Genomic DNA, 22,966 nt, shown 5'->3' on the forward strand with positions numbered 1-22,966 from the left:
AACTTGCACTCTTGATCCTATTTCTTTTGTCATAGTATTTATTCCTCCCTTTACCCTACCACATATGCTCATGTCAACCCAATCCTGAAGCCTGGCCTACCAGTTCTCTTTCCACTGCACCAATTAGTTATCTGTCAGTTATCTCCTTCTTCTAGCAAACTCCAAACCTACACAAATAAATGTAAAAGGGTTTTAATAATAAAAGCTAGCATTTAGAACCTACTTGTCCTTGTTTGTCCTTCATCCTCAAAGAGGACCATGACATCAGGAGGTGATGCCATGACTTGCAAGTGAATTGGATTTAAGGAAGGGAGGGCTGTGCAAAGTCACCAGCCTCACTTTCTTCTCCGCTGCCATCTGGGACCAGTAGCATGATACAGATCAGGACAACTGAAGTTGGCCCCTTAGAACCTACTATGGTGCCAGGCACTATTCTAAGCATCTTTTACAAATATTATCTCATTTGGAAAAATGTGGGGCAGAGCCAATATGGCAGAGTAAAAGCAGTGACTTGCTTGAGCTCTCCCTCAAACCTCTCCAAATACCTGTTAAAAAAAAACAACAACAAATTCTAGAGCAGCAGAACCCACAAAAAGACAGTGAAACAAATTTCCAGTCCAAGACAACCAGGATGCTTGATCAGAAAGGTCTGTTGCGCTGAGTTGGGAGAGGAGCGCAGTTCAGAGTGGGCGTGCAGGCAAACACCAGGCCTCAGCTAACCTGGAGCAGGGGATTGAATCAAAGGGAGGTGAGGCAGTTTCCAGACTTCTTAACCCACAAATGCCAAAGATAACTTAGAAGGTCTGTGACCACGGTGAGACAGGGGCTCAGTCCCAGCCCCACTCCCAGCACAGCCCAGAGCAGCAGCTGCTTCCAGAGCTCTCGGCCCACAGACTGAGGGAGAATCGAGTGGCTGCCAATCAGAGGGGAATTGCAGGGATCTCCTTGCTGGTGCTGAGACAGGGCTCTCTTGCTTTGCCCATACTTGGATCTGGGTCACAGTTCTGAATGGAGATCCTGGGGCAAGAAGAGTGCTGGCGTGGTAAAGCTTGTAGTGGCTGTGCAGAGTGAATCCCCCTCACAGTCCCAAGGCAGAAAAGAGTGCTTGTAATCACTCATAGACCAGAGCACAGGCCAGGAAAGGAGTAAACAACTCGCCCTTGATCGTACCACCTTGGAAGAACTGAAAATTTATAGGTCCCTAGAAATATCTCTGAAAACAGCTGCACAAAACCCCTGAAGCTTGGGACAGTACATTCTCCACACTGGAAGTAGACCCCTACCTTAACAAAGAGTTTAAAACTCAAGTAATTGGTTGGGAACATGAGCAAACTGCACAAAAAGAGTCAGACCAGAGAATCTTTCTTTGGTGACAAAGAAGATCAAAATATACAACCAGAAGAAGACAACAAAGTCAAAGCTCCTACATCCAAAGCCTCCAAGAAAAATATGAAATCAGCCCCAGGCCATGGAAGAGCTCAAAAAGGATTTTCAGAAGCAAGTAAGGGAAGTAGAGGAAAAATTGGGAAAAGAAATGAGAGTGATGCAAGAAAATCATGAAAAACAAATATTACCTCATTTGGTCCTCACAACAATTCATTATCCCCATTTTCCAGGTGAGGTAACTGAAAAAGATACAGGTTAAGTGACTTGGCCAGAGTCACATAGCCAGTAAATGTGTGAGGCCAAATTTACAACAATAGCACTCCACCATTCATTCATTCTCCATCACCACAGCATATTCAAATCATTTCTCCACTGCTGGACATCCTCTTAGTTTCCAGTTTTTTGCCATCACAAAAAGAAGCCACTATAAATATTTTTGTACATAAAGGACCTTTTCCTCTTTCTTTGCTCTCTTTTGAGTATAGGCTTAGCAGTGGTATAGCTGGATCAAGGGGCATGAATAGTTATCACCCTCAAGAGCATCAGGTCTTTGCAGTCCAGGTCCCTGTAAAGAGGCCTCTACAGTCAGTCAGTCAACATGAATTTATTAAGCACATACTACATGCCAGGGACTGCATTAAGTGCTGGGGCTAAAAAGAAAGCCAAAGTCAGTGTCTCAAGGAGCTACCACTGCCACAGCACACAAACTGTACTTGACTAGGTAGATGCCTTCCTGCTAAGCACCTCTGACTTTCATTCTAAAACAGATACCAACTACTTGGAAAAAAAAAAGATTGGCTATTCGGTTTTTAAACATGAGGAGACAACCTTATGAACCTGTGATCCCCAGGCTACAACCTAGAAGAGACTTCTACAACTAACTTGGCTACCTAGACAAGTTATTTCTCCTCTCTGAAATATCTCCCCATATGTTCATTAGCCTCTTTGATAATGGTCATGAGATGTTTTGACATTAGCCTAGAGAGGACACTCATTTCAGAAGATTATCACTGAACTGGAGAAAGGACTGTCCCAGAACAATCCCACTATCAAAGCTTTAGCAGCTCATGCTTCAAGCTTTCATAGCTGCAATAACTATCCTTGCTAATTTATAGCATATAGACAGCAACTCATGGCAACTGTTTTAACCAATTACCAATAGCAAAATTATATATTCTAGAAAATTAGCTTGGCCCTACCTGATACAGCTATATGTTTTTGAAACCTCACTGTCCCATTGAGTCTGCCTAAGGTTATGAAGGACAAACTTCTCAGCTATGCCAATAAAAGATGAAGAGAGAAGTGATGCAATTCAAAGGATCTAGTTTCAGGGCACATCTGATAGTTTACAAAAGCCAATGGAGATGTGCAAAACCAAAGATTGCTGACTAGACAACAATTTTCCACATTAAAGCACACACTGACTAGGCAGACACTAAAAAGCCACCCAGAAGTAAGAAAACCTCAGAGACAATGTTCTTCAGGTTATGACAAATTACTTAATTGTTATAAGTCTTCAACACCCTAATACCAGCTGGTTGGTAACTTTGTTCTTCCACAGCTAACCACACAGACACTAGTTTTATTGCAATAAAAAAAGTTAATGCTCTAGTTGTAGGAGTAGTGTCCCTTACCAGGCTTAACCTGAATTTTTCCTCTCAACTTCAGACACCCTCCAATTCAATTCTACACAATCTGAGGCTACAGTCTTTGAGGTCCACTAGGGCAGCTAGCCTAAGATTACATAAAGTATCTGCTAAATAGGAAGCCATAGTCAAAAGAATGTGAATAAAGCATACACTAAAAGTGATGTGAAAAGAGAGAATGCAGACGAAGCGTAGTGACCCAATATGGATCAAAGGAAAGAATGATCGGAAACTGTTTATCTCAGTATACAGGATAACAGGTTGAGATGCTAAGCACTAAAGAAAACCAACTGACTAACTCAGAAAGCTAAAAGCAAAAGTCAAGAGGGTCCTAGAGGATAGAGGGCTAGCTTAAAACTACATATTTTTAATAAGCTTTGTGAAGGAAGTCATGAGGAAGAAGGAAGAAATACACAAACGAAGGAAGGATGATGAAGGAAGGATGACAATGCCAAGAAATGGGGCAGCTAGGTGGCGCAGTGGATAGAGCACCAGCCCTGAAGTCAAGAGTACCTAAGTTCAAATCTGGCCTCAGACCAAACACTTGACACTTACTAGCCATGTGACCCTGGGCAAGTCACTTAACCCCAACAGCCTAAAAAAAAAAAGACAATGCCAAGAAATAACGTAAGTTTTTAGAAACAAGAGAGTTCTTTGACTGAAGCACTAACTTAAAAAAAAATCATGGAAGAAAGGAACTATGAAAGACTCTACAAATTAAAGATATCACAGAGATAGTGAACCAAAAAGTCTACAATGCAATTTGGAAGCTAGTACCTCCCATAAATGGAGCTATATGAATTAAGGTACTGTGCCAAGACTAGAAATAAGCAAGATTTTTATTAGGTCATTGAGCTCAAAGCCAGTCACAGAAATTAGGTTGGGGGGATGGGGAAGGCATTATTAGAGGTCAGGAAAAAAACAACAGTGTGATGAGGTGCTAGACACAGTAATGCATTAGACGTTGACTAGGAAAACAGCAAATAAAGAAGATGTAAAAAGTAATGGAGTGAAACTAAATTGGAAGGGGGGTCAGAAGAGGAAAAAGATAGGTTTTAGAATGCATCAGGAAAAGGCTTCCTGGCAGTCAGCAGTCATCTCCACAGGGGAGCACCATCCCTTGAGAATTTAAAATTTATCTAGACAAGAAATGGGCAATCCTGAAAGAGGTTAAGATATGTGGCCCAGGAGGTTTTTCCCAGGATGCCCGCCAACTACACATTTCCTTTAGGCAGGCAGCTGGCCTCAAAAAGTAGGGGCCTTGCCTAACTTTGAGAAATCAGCATTCATCTAAAATAAAAAAGGGCATGGCACTCCAAAGCACAATTTCCCACTCCTTCAGTACACTAGTCTATCGTTCAGAGTATCAGACAGTGAAGAGATAAAAAGCTACTGGAAAGAACTGGAAAGAACGTTATAATCTTGACCTAGTTCGATCCTCTAACTTAACTGTTTAAAAAAAAAAAGGAAAATCACTGCCCTATAAGAAATGACAAATAATTTCCTAATTCAGAGAAACATGGGAGGTAAGCAGAACAAGAGCAACATGGCAGAGCAAATACAGAGCAGGCCTTGGAGTCAGGAAGACTTAGGTTCAAATCCTCCTCTGACACATGCTTATTATGTGAGCCTGGACAAGCCATTTAACTTCTCACTGCCTCTAGGTAACACACAAGGTGCCTGATGGCAGGAGAAGTAAGGGAGGAAAGAAGGAAGGAAAAAAGGCAAGGAAGGACAGAAGGGAAGGGAAGGGAGGGAAGGGGAAGGAAGACAGGCAAATAAAGCTCTCAAAACCAGGAAAAAAATAAGTCAATCCTCTACATTTATGCATTTGACTTTCACAATTTCAAGCATTCCTGTGATTTTATTAGTAACCTCATTTTCACTTTCCTGTTTGTGAGCCAAGCATAGTAGAGGGGAAAAAATGAGAGGTACAATGCACAAATTTATATCCACAAAAAGGAAAAGAGTATTCATAAAAGTCCTCGTGAACCCACTCCAGGAAGTATTAAACTAACCTCTCAAGTGCCCGATGAGGGAATTGAAGGAAAAAAAAAAGGGAAAGCATCAAAATCTGTAGGTAAATGAGATGGTGGTCAATCCCCACCCTCATTCCTGCCTGCTTTCTGGCCCACAGATAGTTGAACTGAGCCAGCCTTGGCCAGGAGTTCCAAACTTGGACTGGGGGCTGGGCACTGATCCCAAGGTATGTGCTTTTTTTTTTATCAGGGGGACAGTTCAACCACAGAGTCAAAAGGGAGATTAGAGATAGCAGGTTCCCTCTTTCCTTTTTTTTTTACCTCAGGGTGGTGGTATCTCTCCTCTCCCCTGAATTTTATGGATTACTTCATGGTTACTGTTTTAGGAATAGTGCATATTAACAGAATTAGATTTTGTTATAAAGAATGCCTGCAGAAAAGTGTATTTTCTGTTGGAGGTGATGTGGGAAAACTGAGACACCAATGCACTGTTGATGGAGTTGTGAACTGATTCAACCATTCTGGAGAGCAATTTGTACCTATGCCCAAAAGGCTATAAAATTGTGCATACCCTTTGACCCACCAATACCACTACTAGGTCTATATCTCAAAGACATAAAAAGCAAAAAGGAAAAGGACCTATATGTACATAAATATTTATAGCAACTCTTTTTGTGATGGCAAAGAATTGGAAATTAAGGAAATGGCCATCAATTGGGGTATAGCGAAAAAGTTATGGTGTATGATTGTGATGGAATACTGTTGTGCTCTTAAAAAACTACGAGCAGGATGCTCTCAGAAAAACCTGGAAAGACCTACATGAACTGATGCAAAGTAAAGTGAGCAGAAGCAGGAGAACATTGTACACAGTAACAGCAATATTGTAAGGTGATCAACTGTGAATGACTTAGCTATTCTCAGCAATACAATGACCTGAGACAATTCCAAAGGACTTATGATGACAAATGCTATCCATGTCCAGTGAAAGAACTAATGGAACCTGAATGCATATGGAAGCATACTTTTTTTCCTTTATTTTTCTTGGGTTTTCTTTTTTTGGTCTGTGTTTTCTTTCACAACATGACTAATATGGAAATATGATTTGCGTGACTGCACATGTATAACCTATATCAAACTTCCTTCTCAATGGGGGGAGGAAGAGGGAGAGAAAGAATTTGGAACTCAAAATTTTAAAAAACAAATGTTAAAAACTTATTTTATGCAAGTAAAAAAAATAAAATATTAAGGAGAAATGTATTTTCAGCAATCTCTAGAGAAAGATTACAGATTTGGTGATCCTGGGAACTAACCTCCTATTTCCCATAGGTTCAATGTATCAACTTTTGCGTTTTTTTAGGTTAGCACATTTTTCTAGAAACACATCAAACTTGAGGATTGACTGTACAAAAATAATCATCATCATCACCACTAGCATTTCTATAGTACTGTAAGGTTTGGAAAGTGTTTTAATTATCTCATTATATGTTCATAACAATCCTGGTGGTTATTACTAGCCCCATTTTACAGATGAGGAAACTGAGGCAGATAGCAGTTAAGTGACTTGCCCAGTGACTTACACACAGACTAGATTTGAACTCAATGACTATAATAACATAAGCAACACTTCAACAAAGCAGAATGTTGTGTAGTTACCATGTCTAAACTTGACCCTGGAAAAGAAAGGAAGAAATCTAACTCCTTCCCTGTCTCAGAAAAGTGAGGGACTATGGCCACCAAATGCTGTATACACTGTAAGACCTAGTCACTAAGTTAATCGATTTTGCTTAACTGTTTTTCTTTGTTAAAAGAGAAAGAGGAGACTATCTGGAAATGAGTATGATGTAAAAATAAAACTTCAATTTAAAAAATAAGACAGAGATCAGACACAGTGAAGATATGAGAGACAAAATGTCCTCTAAAACCACTTCCAACTCTAAAATTCCATAACTGATTCAACCTATCCTTTAAACCACCAGTAAATGCCTTTCCTGTCATTTTTTGCTTAAAATTTCCATAATTAAAAAAAAAGAGAGAGAAGTCCAACTCTCCAAAGCCTAAGCATACCACTGTCACAGAGTTCCTCATAAAAGTTCAAGTGGGAGATTTTTTTAAAAGGCAATTGGGGTTAAGTGACTTGCCCAGGATCACACAGCTAATAAGTGTCAAGTGTTTGGTCTGAGGTTGGATTTGAACTCAGGTCCTTCTGATTTCAGGGCCGGTGCTCTATCCACTGAGCCACCTAGCTGCCCCCATCTACAAAAGTCTCAGGAGATTCTACAAAAAGAGTTTTTGCACTGGCTGGGAGACTGGACTAAATTACCTGGAAAGTACTTCCAACTCTGATTCTATAAATTTGCGAATCAACAATACCAAGTTTAGAGTCATTACTTTTTCTTATCATGTCCTTTCTAATTAGGAGTTTCTCAACCAGTAGTTCTCAAAAGTTGTAGTAAAGAAACTGTTTCAAGTATTAAAAATTTGTTATATGTGAAAACTTGGGAAGGGGGGAAGGAAGAGGGATACAAGAGAAAAATTTGGCAAAGTAAAAACAAAAGATCTCAAATTTTTTTTAACTATACAATATGCCATTTTCAGTCAGCATATGGCAAATGGAGAGAGATGAGGATAAGTTATTTACTCTCAGTATTTCTACTATCGAGCCAAATGAAGTCTGAAAGGACTGGACAAATTTGCCTGGATGTCCTGCCAAAAGAAATGACCCAGTTTAATCCCATCAAATCTTACTGAGGGAAGGCAATAGGAAGAGGAGAAAGAGAAAGCTATGGTTTCCTTGTCTATTTCTTACTCTAATCTGCTTCCCCCATCACTCTCCTACTTTATCTTCCCCTTGTCAAATCCCCCTTTTTCCTTAGTGAACAGCCTGTATTTCACAACATTTTTGTCTTAAAAACAAAACTCTTACCTATTGGATTTGCAACCCATCTCCTATACCAAATACCAGATCGCTACAATAAGCAGGAGAGTAAATAAATAGCAAAATATCCATATTGTTTAGAATAGTAACATCCTTCTTTATAGCCCTAGAAGAGAAGCTAAAGAAACAAGTTACAGGGATGCGTAAGGAAGCAAACCCTCAGAACTAGAAAAAGGAAAATGCAGTGGTGCCAGCCCTAATGAGCAACTGTCCCCACCCATCTGCTATTCAGGGGCACAGCTCTAATTCCCTGTATCCTCAAAGCTTCCTTGCAACACCCCATTTGGAAAGCTAACCTAGGACGATAATGTTAATAAATAAATATATCTATAATGGTCTTTCAAATGCCTGCCCACCAGGCAGTAACTATTCAAAGTGAATCAGCTCTTTAAAAAAAAGAAAGAAAGAAAGAAAAGGTGTTATTTATTTTATCAACATGTAGAACAATGATACTTTGGGGATAAGGGGAAAGTGAAATATTCACATCTATTGCAAAGGGCTTCCTACTAACAACCAGCTTAGGTTGACACTCTAAGTACTATTAATCCTAATGAAGCTGAGGAAACAGTATTAAAGAGGTTAAACAACTAGCACACAGGTCATATACAAGTCGCATAATTTGTTAAAACTTGCAATTCAAACTTTCTCTTCCACTCCCTACACCCATGCTAGTTCAAGCCTCTTCTCTTCAAAGTATCTCAGAGCCTGAAGGGATTTTTGAGTCTGGCTAGTACTTTAATCCAAGATTTGAGAACTTTTAAAAAAAAATTATTCTGATAACTTTATTTCAATATAATTGGTTTCCTTTGTAATCCTATGTGTTTTATTTTATGCATTTAAAAATATTATTCTGGTCTATTGTATCAGCAGAGAGAAATGGAACTCTCATTTCCATTCTGGAAAACCAAGTCTTTGTTAATGCAGCATAAGATTGCATGGTAGCCATCTTTGGCAACCATGTTGCACTTCTGATTCCTACCAAGTTTGCAGTCCACTAAACCTCAGAGATTTTCTCTTCTGTACATAAACTGATGTCTATTCATGCTTTTCAGATCTTATACTTGTAAAGTGTGTTTTTTTTAAACCTAAATGTAAAACTTAACATTTATCTTCTTTCTGGTGCCAATTTATCCCCTCTACAATTCAGCCACACCACCATCTGAGCATCTCAATGTAACACTATGATTTTACCATTTTCTAATTAAAAACCTTCAACGATCCCAACTGCCTCCCAATTAGCACTAAGGCCCTAAAAAGAAAAATGACTTCTTTATGGTCGTACAAGCAGTAAATGGTACAATGGAGATTTAGGTGTTTGAATCCAAGTTCAACATTCCCATTTCAACAACATCTCACTTTCCACTGTATTAGTTTTTTGAATGAATCAAAAAGGATTTATTAAGCTACTAATATGTGCAAAGCAGTGTGTTAAGATACAAAGAGAAAGGCAAGATAGTACCTGCTATCAAGAAATTCACATTCTTATAAGAAAAGACAACACATGAGAGATATTTCAGTTGGAAGTAAGCTGAGAAAGCAATGATCCTTAGGTTGCAGCAGCAAAGCAGATGGCAATGCATGTTCTTCCATGTCATTTCCATTTATCAACACTAGAAGGACTAGAATTTAAGAAAAAAGTCCTTAAAGGATCTTTTATTCGTAAAGCTGAAAAAAAGATAGGATGAAAATTTTTATTTCAAAGTAAAATCATGCCACTATTGATGTGACTGGTTCTTCTAGTATTAAAAAAAAATCCACATCTGATGCTGAACCATTTGAAATTGCCAAAGACTTTGATGCCAAGAAACTTTCTTTTCTGGGTCTTCGTTGCTGCAGCCTGCAGGAGGAGTTTCCAGGCTGCATCTCTACAGGGGATGCTTCATGCTACTTCTTATCTCTCCCTCACGATGTATCCATGCTTTTGTATCTGGCCTTGACCTGACTGTACACTACTTGAGAGCAGAGCCTTATGTTGCAGCCAGCAGCGTGCTGGTAAATATTTAACACCTGGCTCTCAAAAAAAAAAACATATATATAGACATGCTAGACTTCTAAGTTTAATCTGCATTAACATTTTCTCCATCACTTTCTGAACTCTAGAGAATCAACAAAGCAATACATCAAGACCTGATTTGTAGCTGTTCAAACTGAAATTTTAAGAAATCAGTTTGAGGGTTCCAGCTGGTTCTAACACACTTCTGATTGCAACTCTTTTTATCTCCAATGCCTTGAACAGAGAAAGCATTTTGGGGGCTGGGAGGAGTAGTCCAGCCCTATGATTTCATCATCATGGAGATCTCTCAATATAGAAATGCCTCTACCTATACAGATTGAAACTCATTTAAAATTTAATCTTAAAATATTTTGACTGAGTGACATATTGACTTGACAATATGTATCAAAGGAAGCATCTGAAGCCAGGTCTTCCTGACTAAAAGGCTGACCCCTCTATTCCTATACTCTGCTGCTTTTCTTCTTTCTTAAGATACTTAATACTTTAAAAAACTGAATAAGATTGTTCAATTGAACTTAAGCGTCAGAGGAAAAGCCAACTCCGAATTCAATGAACTTTACAATGTACCATGATGTAAATATTAACAAGTTAACTAGCTCACTAGAATATTGGACATGAAAGATACTTATTTCCCCTGAGTTATTTCACACACTTAGTGGAAAAATTTTTCTGTCTGAATTATCTTAAGAGTAATTTCTTAATGTCAAAACTGTACTCAACAGGAAGAAAGGTCCAGGATAATTTTCCTTTACTTGCTACAATGTTCGACTACCACTAAGAATCTCTTTATCAAGGTCTCTTTTGTCAAGGCTTGTCAATTCCACCTTTGCAACATTTCTGGAATACACCTCCTTCTATTCCCAAACACCACCACCACCCTGATGCATCACCTCACACCTGGACTATTCCAATAGCCTGCTGGTAGGTCAGCCTGTCTCAAGTCTCTCCCACTCCAATCCATTATCCACTCAGCACTGAAGTGATTTCCTAAAGCACAGGTTTAACCATGTCACTCTCCTACTCAATAAACTCCAGTGGCTCCCTATCACCTCCAGGATCAAGCACAAAAATCATCTGCTTAGCATTTAAAGCCCTTAATAATATAGGCCCCCTCCTACCTCTCCAGTCTTCCTATACCTTACTCCCCACTGTATGTTCTTCAATCCAGTAACACTGACCTTACTGTTCCATGAATAAGACATTCCATCTTTCAGCTCCAAGCATTTTCTCTGGCTGTCTCCCATGCCTAAAATGTTCTCCCTCCTCATCTCCATCTCCTGGCTTCACTGTCTTCCTTGAAGTTTCAACTAAAATTCCACCTTCTACAGAAAGCCTTTCCCAATCTTTCTTAATTCTAGTGCCTTTGCTGTTAATTATTTTCTATTTATCCTACATATAGGTTGTTCCTTCATATTTGTTTGTTGTTTCCCCACTAGATTGTGAGCTCCTTGATGGCAAGGACTGTCTTTTGTCTTTCTTTATATCCCTAGTACTTATCACAGTGCCTGACAAACAGTTGGTGCTTAATAAATGCTTACTGACAGACTGAAAGTGGCTCGGCTAAAAAATCCATGACAAATGCTACTTCCCACTAAGCCGGATATTCTAAACAAAGGGAATACACCTTCAGGATAGACTGGAGAGGGACAGACTACCAACTGACAGCCCTGTTAGGAAGCTTGTTTAGTAATCTAGGTGACAGGTAATGAACAAATTAGGAACGAATTAAAAGGCTGTCTTGATCCTACGTGGATCCTGTTAGCTTTAGCCCCTATGCAGATAATCCTAGAACAGTTATTTCTAAACAGATTTCTTTAAAATGTATGCAGTGGGGGTAGCTAGGTGGCATAGTGGATAGAGCATCGGCCCTGGAGTCAGGAGGGCCTGAGTTCAAATTTGGCCTCAGACACTTGATATTACTAGCTGTGTGACCCTGGGTAAGTCACTCAACCCCACTGCCTAGCAAAAAAAAAAATTGTTTTTTAAATGTATGCTGTATTCTCATTTATTCCTCTTCTGTCGTTAAGATATAATGATTCCAAGCCGGCAGCAACTTCTATATGGATTTACACCACTTCTAAACTAGACCTTCTTTCCTAAATTGACCCTTTCTCCAAAGACAAAAAAAGTCCATTCCATTTAAAAGCATCTTGAAATAGAAAATAATAAATGTTTGTTGAATTCAATTGATTTGAATCTAAAGCCCCACATTTTAAACCTACCAAATTCTGGTGAAAAGTTTATAGATCCTTCCCGTAATCCTTGATGTTCTCTCCTCAATACGACACCTGAGCCCCAACTCTTCTGCCTTTAGGAGACTATTCCCTTGAGTATTCTACCTTCTGACCAAACAACTTTCTAACCCCTTCTTCTCAGTCTGGCCTCCGCTCATTCCTTTCTACACATCTATGGATCTCCCCCCTTCCATGTCGGTCACCCCTGTAATCTTACATTTGTCCTTTTCTCTCAATTCTCTCATTCAGGATCTAGATTACCTCTTTCACTATACTACTATAACATTATCCTAACAGGATTCCCTGCCTACAGTCTCTACCTCTCCAAACAATCTGATATAAGGTGGCAAATAACCTTCTTAAATCACTATTCTTCCTAACCAAGCACATCATTCCCCTGGTGAAAATTCCTTAGCCTAGCACTAAAGGCTTTCCACATTCTAACAACTTACCTTGCTAAATTAAATGTATATCCCACTTCTCCACCCTCCATAAATCCCATTCTCTAACTTTCTATTTATGTCACTTCATTCAAGGCCCAACTCAGGTACCATCACTTTCATGAAAACTTTCCTAATTCTCCACCTAAGTGAAAGTGAACTCTTCCTCCTCTTTCTCCTACTCTTCCTCTCTTTTATTATACTACACTATTATACTATACTACACTATTCCTTGTATTATAATTATCCATGTACATATTTTAGCACCTATTAGAATATAACCTCCTCAAGAACAAGGCCCATGACATAACTCTATCCACCAAGTAGTACAATATTTTCCACACATTAACAAATGTTTGTTAAATCTCAATGCATTCCATCTACCCATAGTGGTCCTGCAGTATGCTTACACTCTCTATCAAACTCATTGATTCAACAAATCCTTCTATCCTAGGGGCAGCTAGGTGGTGAAGTGGACAGAGTACTGGCCTGAGAGTAAGGAGAACCTGAGTTCAAGTCCGGTCTCAGACCAGATATGTAATACTTACCAGCTGTGTGACCCTGGGCAAGTCACTTAACCCTAACTGCCTCGCCCAAAAAAAAAAAACAAAAAAAAAAAACAAGATTTACCATCCTGGGTATAACTCTAGACTAACAAAAGTAGCATAAGAGACAGTCTAGCAAAAAGGAATTTATAGAATCATCATGGAGACAACACTGAGATAACTTTTTTAAAAGTTTTAACGATCCAGTATATGAATAAGTGCTAAAATTACTTGATGCAAACAGTCAATGCTGAGTGAGTTCAAAGAGTATAAGTATCAATGTGGGCTATACAGCCAGCAGGGAAGACTTGGAGAGGAGGACAAATGTCAGATGACCAACTGGAGAGGAAGGTATTCTAACTGAGAACTGCATAAGAAAGGATCAGGGCAAATTTGGGGCCTGCAGGAAACTAGTGCAGACACCAGTCTCACTGGACAGCAGAGTTCTTGTATGAAAATATTAATAGGTTTTTTTTTATCTCACATTTAATGAATACTTTGTGGTTTAAAAAGCACTTTTTCCCCATTAAAACCCTGTAAGGTAGGTAGTGTGTCATCCTCATTTTACAGACAAATAAAAGACTCAGTCAGGAAGGTTAAGTAATTTGACCACGGTCACAGAGCTAGCAGTATAGTTCACAGCTGGAAGATGAACCCAAGGGTTCTGACTTCATGGGCAAGGATTTTTTGACTGCTTCTGTGCAAGAAGAGTGAACAATGGCCACAGCAGGCCATTCACACCAGGACTCACAGCACAGAACTAGTCTTTGAAACTAGTCTACTTGAAATAGCAAAAGACTTTTTCTACTTGCCCCGGAGAGAAGAAATAGGAGCAATGGGTACAAATGGTCAATTTTACCTTGATACAAGGAAATATTTCTTAACAAACAAGGCTGTCCAAAAGAGTAATGAGCTGCCTTGGCCTACAGTGGATTGATTTGCCATCACTAGACGTCTTGAACCTGAAGGACAGCTTCATGGAGGATTCCTCTTTGAGCAGAGACTGAACACAAGATGACCTCTGAGGTTCCTCTCAACTCTAGAATTCAATGATTTTATGATTCTATATTTTCCCCTCTCCTAGCAAAATTTCTATATGCCATATCCATTTTTCAGGGATTCAATTTCCTGCATCACCCGCAATTTCTGAAAGTCAATTAACTTGCAAGTCACTAACTTACTCCTTGTGAAAAGAAATTGTTTCATGTATTGTATTTGTGTCCCCAGTTCCTAGCAGAGTGCTTGGCATCTAGCGCTTGGGGATCTGATTACTATTTCTTATACTTTGCTTCTTAACTTCCCCTCATTTCTGCTGAGCCCAAAATATATGTTCTCTTGCCTCCAAGACAGGAAGAAATTAAGACAATTCTATTAAGAGCAAGATATGTAAATCTAAGTATTAAAACTAAAACCAACTAACTTAGACCATAAGCAATAGAACCCTCTTTTCTATGTAACTGAAAGTCATGCCTCAAAGGCATGGATCATGAAAGTGGTCAGGCTTACTTAATTAAGAGTAAAATAAAAATTAATTACTATACTGAAGTCCTAGTAGTCAGTCTCAAAAGTGACTATGTATTTTAAAAAGCTCTCACATGAGAATAGTTTAACGAGATGACTTGGGTATTAAATGAATAGAAAAAACCTACTAGCCTCTGGGCTATGAAAGGGCTCACCTGCCCAGGAGTAATATTTCTACTAATTATTGCATACAGGATAATAGCTTCAGTGGGACTCAAGAGCCCAGATACTCCATCTTATACACAAGAGTAATTAAAAAAAAAAAAGGAATTCCATCAAAAAGCCTAGCAGAAAGTCCTAAGAGAGAATCCAGTGAATTTCACTCAGTTAATGTTATAATTCATTAGCTTTGGTTGTTTCCAAAATTAAAATTGCCTCTTGATATTTATGGCTACAAGCAAGGGAATTCTTTTCTTCGTTTAGAATTGAAAATATCTTGAGATTTAAAAGATCTGGGAGGAAATACCCGGAGTTCAGATAACTCATTTTTGATCTCAGTTAAAACCCCCAAAACATCCATTAACACACTAGCCTATTCCTGTCACTTTCCTGAGGGGAGTCTAGATTGCTCACATTTGCTTTCCGGAGTTCAGATAACTCATTTTTGATCTGAGTTAAAACCCCCAAAACATCCATTAACACACTAGCCTATTCCTGTCACTTTCCTGAGGGGAGTCTAGATTGCTCACATTTGCTTTCAAGGAAATCACTACAGAGAAAGGTAACAGTGGAAAGAGTACTGAAACATGGGTTCAAATCCTGCTTAATCACTTACTAGCTGTGCTGCTATGGGCAAATAACTTTATGTCTCTAAGTCTCAGTTTTCCTCGCTTGTACAACCAGATTATAGCATCCAATCAAAACAATTTTTACAGCCAGTGCTTCTGATAACAGCCTCATTCCTCAAATACATAGCAAAATGAGTCAAATGTATAAAAATACAAGTCATTCAACCTATATTGAATACCTTGCCTTGTCAGTGATGGTGGAGAGGGAAGGGAGAGAATGTGGAACTCAAAGTTTTAAAAATGAATGTTAAAAACGTTTGTACATGTAACTGGGGAAAAATACTAATTAAAAATAAATTTAACAAAAAAAATACAAGTCATTCCCCAATTGATAAATGGTCAAAGGATATGAACAAGCAGTTTTCAGATGAAGAAATTAAAGGTATCTATAGTGATTTGAAAAAAATGTTTTAAATCACTATTGATTAGAGACATGCAAATTAAAACAACTCTGAGGTACCACTTCACACCTATCAGATTGACTAATATGACAGAAAAAGAAAATGACCAATGTTAGAGGAGATGTGGAAAAATTGGAACACTAATGGGAACTATGTCCAAAAGGTAATTAAACTGTGCTTTGATCCAGCAATATACTATTACTAGGTCTATATCCCAAAGAGATCATAAAAAGGGGGGGGGGGGACCTACATGTACAAAAATATTTACATCAGTTCTTTTTGTGGTGGCAAAGAATTGGAAAGTGAGGGAATGCCCATCAATTGAGGAATGGCTGAACAAGTTGTGGTATATGAATGTAACGGTATACTACTGTTTCACAAGAAATAATGAACAGGGGGCAGCAAGGTGGGGCAGTAGATACAGCACCAGCCCTGAAGTCAGGAGGACCTGAGTTTAAATCCGGCCTCAGACCAAACATTTGACACTTACTAGCTGTGAGACCCTGGGCAAGTCACTTAACCCCAATTGCCTTAAAAAAAAAATGATGAACAGGCAGATTTCAGAAAAACCTGAAAAGACTTAAATGAACTAATGCTGAATAAAGTGAGCAGAACCAGAAGAACATTGTACACAGTAACAGCAACACTGTGTGATCAGCTATGACTGACTTAGCTCCTCTCAGCAAAACATGAACCAAAACAATTCCAAAAGACTCATGACAGAAAATGCTATTCACAGTCAGAGAAAGAACTATGCAGTCTGAAGGCAGACTGAAGCATACTTCACTTTTGTGCATGTATGGCTTTTCCCTTTTGTTCTCTTTCTTTCACAATAGGACTAACATGGAAATATGTTTACATGATTGCACATGTATAACCTGTATCGGGTTGCTTGCCATCTTGGGGAAGAGGGATGGAAAGGGAGGGAAGCAGAAAAAATTTGGAACTCAAAATCTTATAAAAAAAAGAATGTTGAAAACTATCTTTACATGTAATTGGAAAAAAATAAAATACTATTTACAAAAAAATAATAGCACCCAATCTCATAGGGTTGTTACAATAATCAAATGAAATATATGTAAAGAGTTTTACGAATCCTTAAAGCACCATATAAATTATGAGCTATTATTATAACACAAACAGCCCTGAAAGGTGAGGGCCTTGCCCACAGAAGCTCAGCTAGCCCGGGCTCTATGGCTTGAAAGAACAACCAGCTACCTCCCTGCACCTCACCTTACCACGCTCGGCAATCTCCGGCGACAAAAGTCTATCCAAGGTTACCATGTGGCAGAAACAACAATCTGCCCCTCACTCTGGTTTCAGGCGCGTGTGCAATTTTACCAAGCTGACTGCTATAACTATGCTGGCTCCCTAACTTACTGATGAAGGCCCTCCCTTCAAGGACCAACTCAGGTACTACCTCCCCCCATGAAACTCCTCCCTACCTCCAGGCCTGGGTAAAAATAAACTACTCCTCCCTCTCTATCTATGTACATGGTTTTCACCATCTACTGGATTCTAACCTCTTGGAGAACAAGGTCCATATCTTTGTATCCCTCAGGGACTCAGGAACCTCTGAGTCCTACTCTAAGTGAAGAATGGCTATTAAAAAGAGAAAAGGTCCAAAACAAAAGCAACTGACTCAGTATATTTATTCCCTAGGCAGCACCCAAAAATCAATGAAATAGAATTTACATAAATCCTAATGTCAGCACTGTGTTCATAAGGAATGCAAAAAAAAAAAACTGCAGAGAATACGAACTTAAATTCTAATTGACTACCACCACACAAATATCTATTAATTCTAGCTTGTCCATTCTCTTCTACCTGAAGCCTACTCTTCACCTTTTATCAAAACTTCTATCTAGTCCCTTAGTAAACAGCTCTATTCCGCTGTTTCACCCATACTTCTATTCCCACCCTGGCTTTATATGCCTCTAAATTCAAGCCTTGACCTAATGGTCAATTACTTTACTATTTCACTAGCCATTACCCCCAGAATACTTCGCCTCCATCACCATGTTGCTTCATTCCCAACCTACAAGTCACTCCCAAATGATTTCTCTCCCCTTAATCTAGAGCTGAGGAATAACTCACAATAAGTCACAAAAATCAAGCTGATTTCACCAATTTTATATTTACAGTGAATAACCTTAGCTTGGCCCTTTATGATGCACAACAATTTCTGTTCTTACTCCCCACAGCAACGGTTCCCAATCTTTCCCTCTCTCCAACCACACACTCAAAGCAATAATTACAGCAGCATGACCTAGACTCCTACTGCACTAAAGACTCACATTAATGAGCTCCTTCAGTTCCCTTCTTCTATTCCTCGACCCTTCTAGGTATCATCTAGTCAAAGATGAGGTTATGCCACCTATGCCTTTGATCCCACTCCCTCCTGCCCTATGTAAGACCTTACACATCTTCAATAACATTTCCCTTCTGACTCCTATCAGCCAACAAGCTTGCAGTCTCCCCAGCTCTTTAAAAAAAAAGTCTTCTCTTTACCCTCCTAGCTGATCTAGCTACCAGTCCATCTCTCTTCTCCCTTTCACAGCTAAATTTCTTGAAAAAATTATCTATACCCAGTATCTTCAATTCTCAAAAACCTTAGTAAAATAGCTGTTTTTTTTAAATCCTCCTACTAGAACTGCCCTCCAAAAGATCATAATGCCATATCCTAATCACAAAATCCAATGGTCTTTTCTCCATCCTTACCCCTTTAACTTCTACTTAGCCCTTAAAATTGGGAGTTCCCCCAGATCTCTCTTCGGTCCTCTTCTCTCTTCATGATCTCCCTTGGCAACTTCGTTCATTCCTATGCTTCACCCAAAATCTCTATGAAAATGACATCCAAATCTCTATCACTAGTCCTCACTTTGCTTCTAAGCTCCAGACTCATAGTTCCAAATGTCCCACAAGACAGTTCTTGTGCCACATAAGTACCTCAAATTTCACTGTTTCTGTCAGGGGTACTACATCAAGTTTCCCATGTTCAAAAACATGATGATATCTTTACTCTTCTCTCTACTTTAATTATCATATCTAATCACCTACCAGCCCCTGCTGATTCTACCTCCATAATATCCCTTCAGTCCAATCACTCCTCTCCATAGCCACTCCCTGCCCAAATTATTAGATAACATCATAATAAATTTTCACATCTCCAATTTATCCTCCACATCAATGCCAAATTGATCTCCTGTATTTATTTAAGAGCTAAGATCTTCAAGATCTGCTAATCCAACACCTTCATTTAATAAATGAGGAAACTGATGGCCTGAGAGGTTTACTTGTCTACATAAGAGCCCAATTTCAACCCAGGTCATCTAACTCCAGTGCTATTTCCACTACACCAAAATCCTTTGCTAAAAGGGCTTCAGTGGAAATTTAAAGAAACATGGAAAGATTTGTATGGACTGATGCAGTGAAGAAAACAGAACTAAGTAACAGACACAGTGACGACACCAAAGTCAACAATACACTAAAAAACAACTCAGAATAAATACAATGGACAATAATGGTTCTATATCAAAATTAAAGTAAGAACAAAACAGTAAACTACAAAAAATGGAGTGTACTGTGTACTATCAGTTACACTTACTCTATTAGGCAGGTTTTCCCTTTTTATACTTAAAGGTAGGGTACATGGGGGAGGGAAAAATTGGGAAGTAACAGATGTGTCAAAAAATCATTAGTTAAATATGGAAATATGCTTTACATGACTGCACATATATAACCTATATCAAACGTTTGCCATTTTAGGAAGAGGGAAGGGGAGGGAAGGGGAGAAAGGGAGGACAAAAAATTTGGAACTCAAAATTCTGTAAAAATTAATGCTAAAAATTGTCTTTACTTATAATTGGAAAAAATAACATATTACTAAAAATTGTTAGTTAAAAAACTTTTAGAGAAAAACAAAAAATTTCAGTGTCTTCCACATTTCAATTCCTTTGAGTTCAAATGCTCTATTCTAGCCCAAATGTACTAGGTTTAAGTCAAAGTCCCTGTATTCAAATACCAGTTCCATTACTTTATTAGCTATCTGTGTGACCTTGGGCAAGCTCTGTAGCCCTCCATTTCCTCATCTGTAAAACGAGAGGGTTTAAGTGAGAGGCCCAAAGTCCCTTCCAGCTCTAATTCCACAGTTCTATGATCTATCCGAACTACACTTCCCATCTTCACTTTTCTCTCTCACCCCTTCTTTGCCCGTTGACTGCTGCCTAATCTCTAAAGCTCATGCAAAAGATAATCTCTTCCCCACACCCTCCCTGGTCCTCATGCCACTCTGGTAACAAGTTAATTCCCCACCATGGACTTCACATACCTTGTTTTGTGCATCCCTGCTGCACTTCTTCCACAGGGACTACTAGTTGTCTGCTTTTGTCTCATGCCCTTAAGAAGGTTAGCTCAGAGACTATTACCGAAACTTTGTATCTGCTCCAGGGCTAGAGAGCACTTTGAGTTACATCCACTGCAGGGCACTAAGAGTGAGTTCAAGGACCAAACAAGGCTCTACCCAGAAGGACAGCAAAGAAATTCATTCTCCCCTATAAGGGTGGACAGATCACCAAAAAAAACAAAAAGGTACAGTAATCATTTGAACACCATTACATTCACCTAGAGGGCTCAAGATGCAGAAGAAAGCAACTGGCAGCCAAAACATATGCCCTATTGTTACAAACAGCTACCATGAACTGACAATGAACTACCCAATGATGAAAAAAGTATCAAAAGGAAACACCAGAATTACCAACCAATAAGCCTCACTTCTAGACTGGGCAAGCTGCTGTAGCCTAAGCAAGCTGTTGCAGCCTAATTAAAGAGATGATCACCAAACTCAAACAAAAAGGTAAAAAGACACTAATATACAGCAACAGAATCAGTGAGCTGGAAGAAGCCACTCTAGGGGACTCTGTACTCCAATGCCCTCAAAGCAGTGCCAGTCCTGCCAGGTAAAATCACACCTGCCCTCTGACCAGTTAACAAAGGTCCACAGAGGTACATGGAGGTGAACATACTCAAATCAGTACTTTCCAAAAGCCTGTAACAAGATTCCACACCACAGCTGATTTGAAAATCAAATAACCAAGAAGTTGTTGGGAATTTGGAGCGGGGAGAGAACCTGCCAAGGATACCGTTAAAAACAGCAAAGAAAAAGCAGGGCTAAATAGGCACTAGACTGGATGGAAAAATATAGGGGTAGCATTCTTCAGAAATTTATGAGGAGTACGGAACACCTAATGAGCTCTCCAAATCTGTGGGTGACACACCTCCTAAGTAGTGAAAAATCAAGCAGACTAGGGATAGACTACAACAAGATCTTACAAGTCTGTTGCAAATGGCCACAAACATGACAGATGTGTTTTAATTAGAGCAAATGCAAAGTAATATGCTTAAAGATAAATAATATTATTACTGTTTATATACAATGATAGATTCTGAACTATCAGTCATAAAGCAGTGAAAGATTCCAATCATTACACTGAGGTTCTTTGGTAACAATGTATTATTTTACCCCAAAAGACTTATGAAATGTTTGACATCATGAAAAAGGTCACTGAGAGAACAAATTATCCTATCCTTATTATAAGAGTGATGTATCTACATCTGGATGGAATATGGTGTGCAACTGTGGCTGAAATATCCCAAGAAAGACATATACTATGAGAGAAGGTTCAGGTAAGTACAACAAAAGCCATCCACGCATAGGAAGGCATGCTGCAAGACCACAAAGGAGACAGAATTCTTCAATTTGGATCACCACAACTGAGAAGACATCCAAAATCTATACAACCATCAATGACACAAGAGGAACTCAGTCATGTTCACCAAATCATAAAATAATATTTGGGGGGATCATGGGAGGAGAAGGAAGCAGGAGAGTAGAAACTTGATGAAGGTAGGTTTAGAATTGAAACACAGTACTAACGTATGTCACAATGTGGTTTAATCTCTGGAATTGAGTTTCCCACTCCATGGAATAAGGGAGTTTGACTAGATAAACTTTGAATTCCTTCGTAGGCCTCAAGCTTAGGAGCCTGTACAAGTTACACATGCAGGCAGTTAGGTGGCTCAGTGCATGGATAAACAGGCCAGGAGTCAAGAAGACTCAGCTTCCTAAGTTCAAATCTGGCCTAGACACTTACTAGCTGTATGACCCTAGACAAGTCACTTAACCCTGTCTGCCTCAGTTCCTCATCTGTAAAATGAGCTGAAGAAGGAAATGACAAACCACTCCAGTATCTTTGCCAAGAAAATCCCAAATGGGTCACACAGAGTCAGACACAAATGAAACAACTGAACAACAACAATGTTACATATACATACATGCATGTAATAAATACTTCAAAAGATCCAGGATCTCTAAGCACTCCCTCCAACAGAGCAAATCACAATCCACTCCTTCCACCTCCTACACAGTTCTTGCCCTGATCTTCCCATTAGACAGAAGAGCTATCTATATCCACTGTGCTAGAGACCTTCCTCAAGGTCTTTTCAGTTTTCATGGATACCAGTACATTTCCTATTCCTGGCTCCCAATACATGACTGGCCCACCCACGATACAGTGCAAAGTGTACCAGATTTAGCACGAGACGTCCTAGGTTCAAATTTTGTCTCTTTTTCTTACTACCCAAGTGACCTCTCATTCTCAAACTTAGTTTCTCTGGCCTTCAGTCTGCTCATCTGTAAAATGACATGGCTTCTAAGGACGCTTCCAGCTCTAAATCTATGATCTTCTGATGATAAACTTTGTGAAACTCAACTCCATGAAGTGGTATGGCAAGAACTACATGGATTTTAAAAGATGGTTTCAACAAATTTGCCAATGACAGAGTTATTTATGGCTACTAAGAGAAACTGAGAAATGGTGAACGTTTAAGGCTGGTCTAAGTCTTAGACTGAAAGACAAGACAATCACATACTTCTAAGACATGTCCTCTGGGCTTCACTGATAACAACCAAATTTTAGGTGAATATTAGACCTCACTAAATATGGCAATTCCTACATTCCTAGGCATTTGGAAAAAGGAAAAATGTATGGACTGGAGTAGTCATTTAATAAACACTTA

The 22,966-nt window shown here is 39.1% G+C and overlaps 1 protein-coding gene across 1 annotated transcript in view; it reads right to left on the reverse strand.

Moving 5' to 3' along the window:
- SND1 (staphylococcal nuclease and tudor domain containing 1) overlaps window positions 1–22,966 on the reverse strand; it is a 479,638-nt gene that overhangs the window by 444,153 nt on the left and 12,519 nt on the right. The gene's annotated exons all lie outside the window — the stretch shown is intronic.

Source organism: Phascolarctos cinereus, unplaced genomic scaffold (assembly GCF_003287225.1).
Source record: "Phascolarctos cinereus isolate Bilbo 61053 unplaced genomic scaffold, phaCin_HiC Scaffold_1;HRSCAF=81, whole genome shotgun sequence".
NCBI classification, from domain to species: Eukaryota; Metazoa; Chordata; class Mammalia; order Diprotodontia; family Phascolarctidae; genus Phascolarctos; species Phascolarctos cinereus.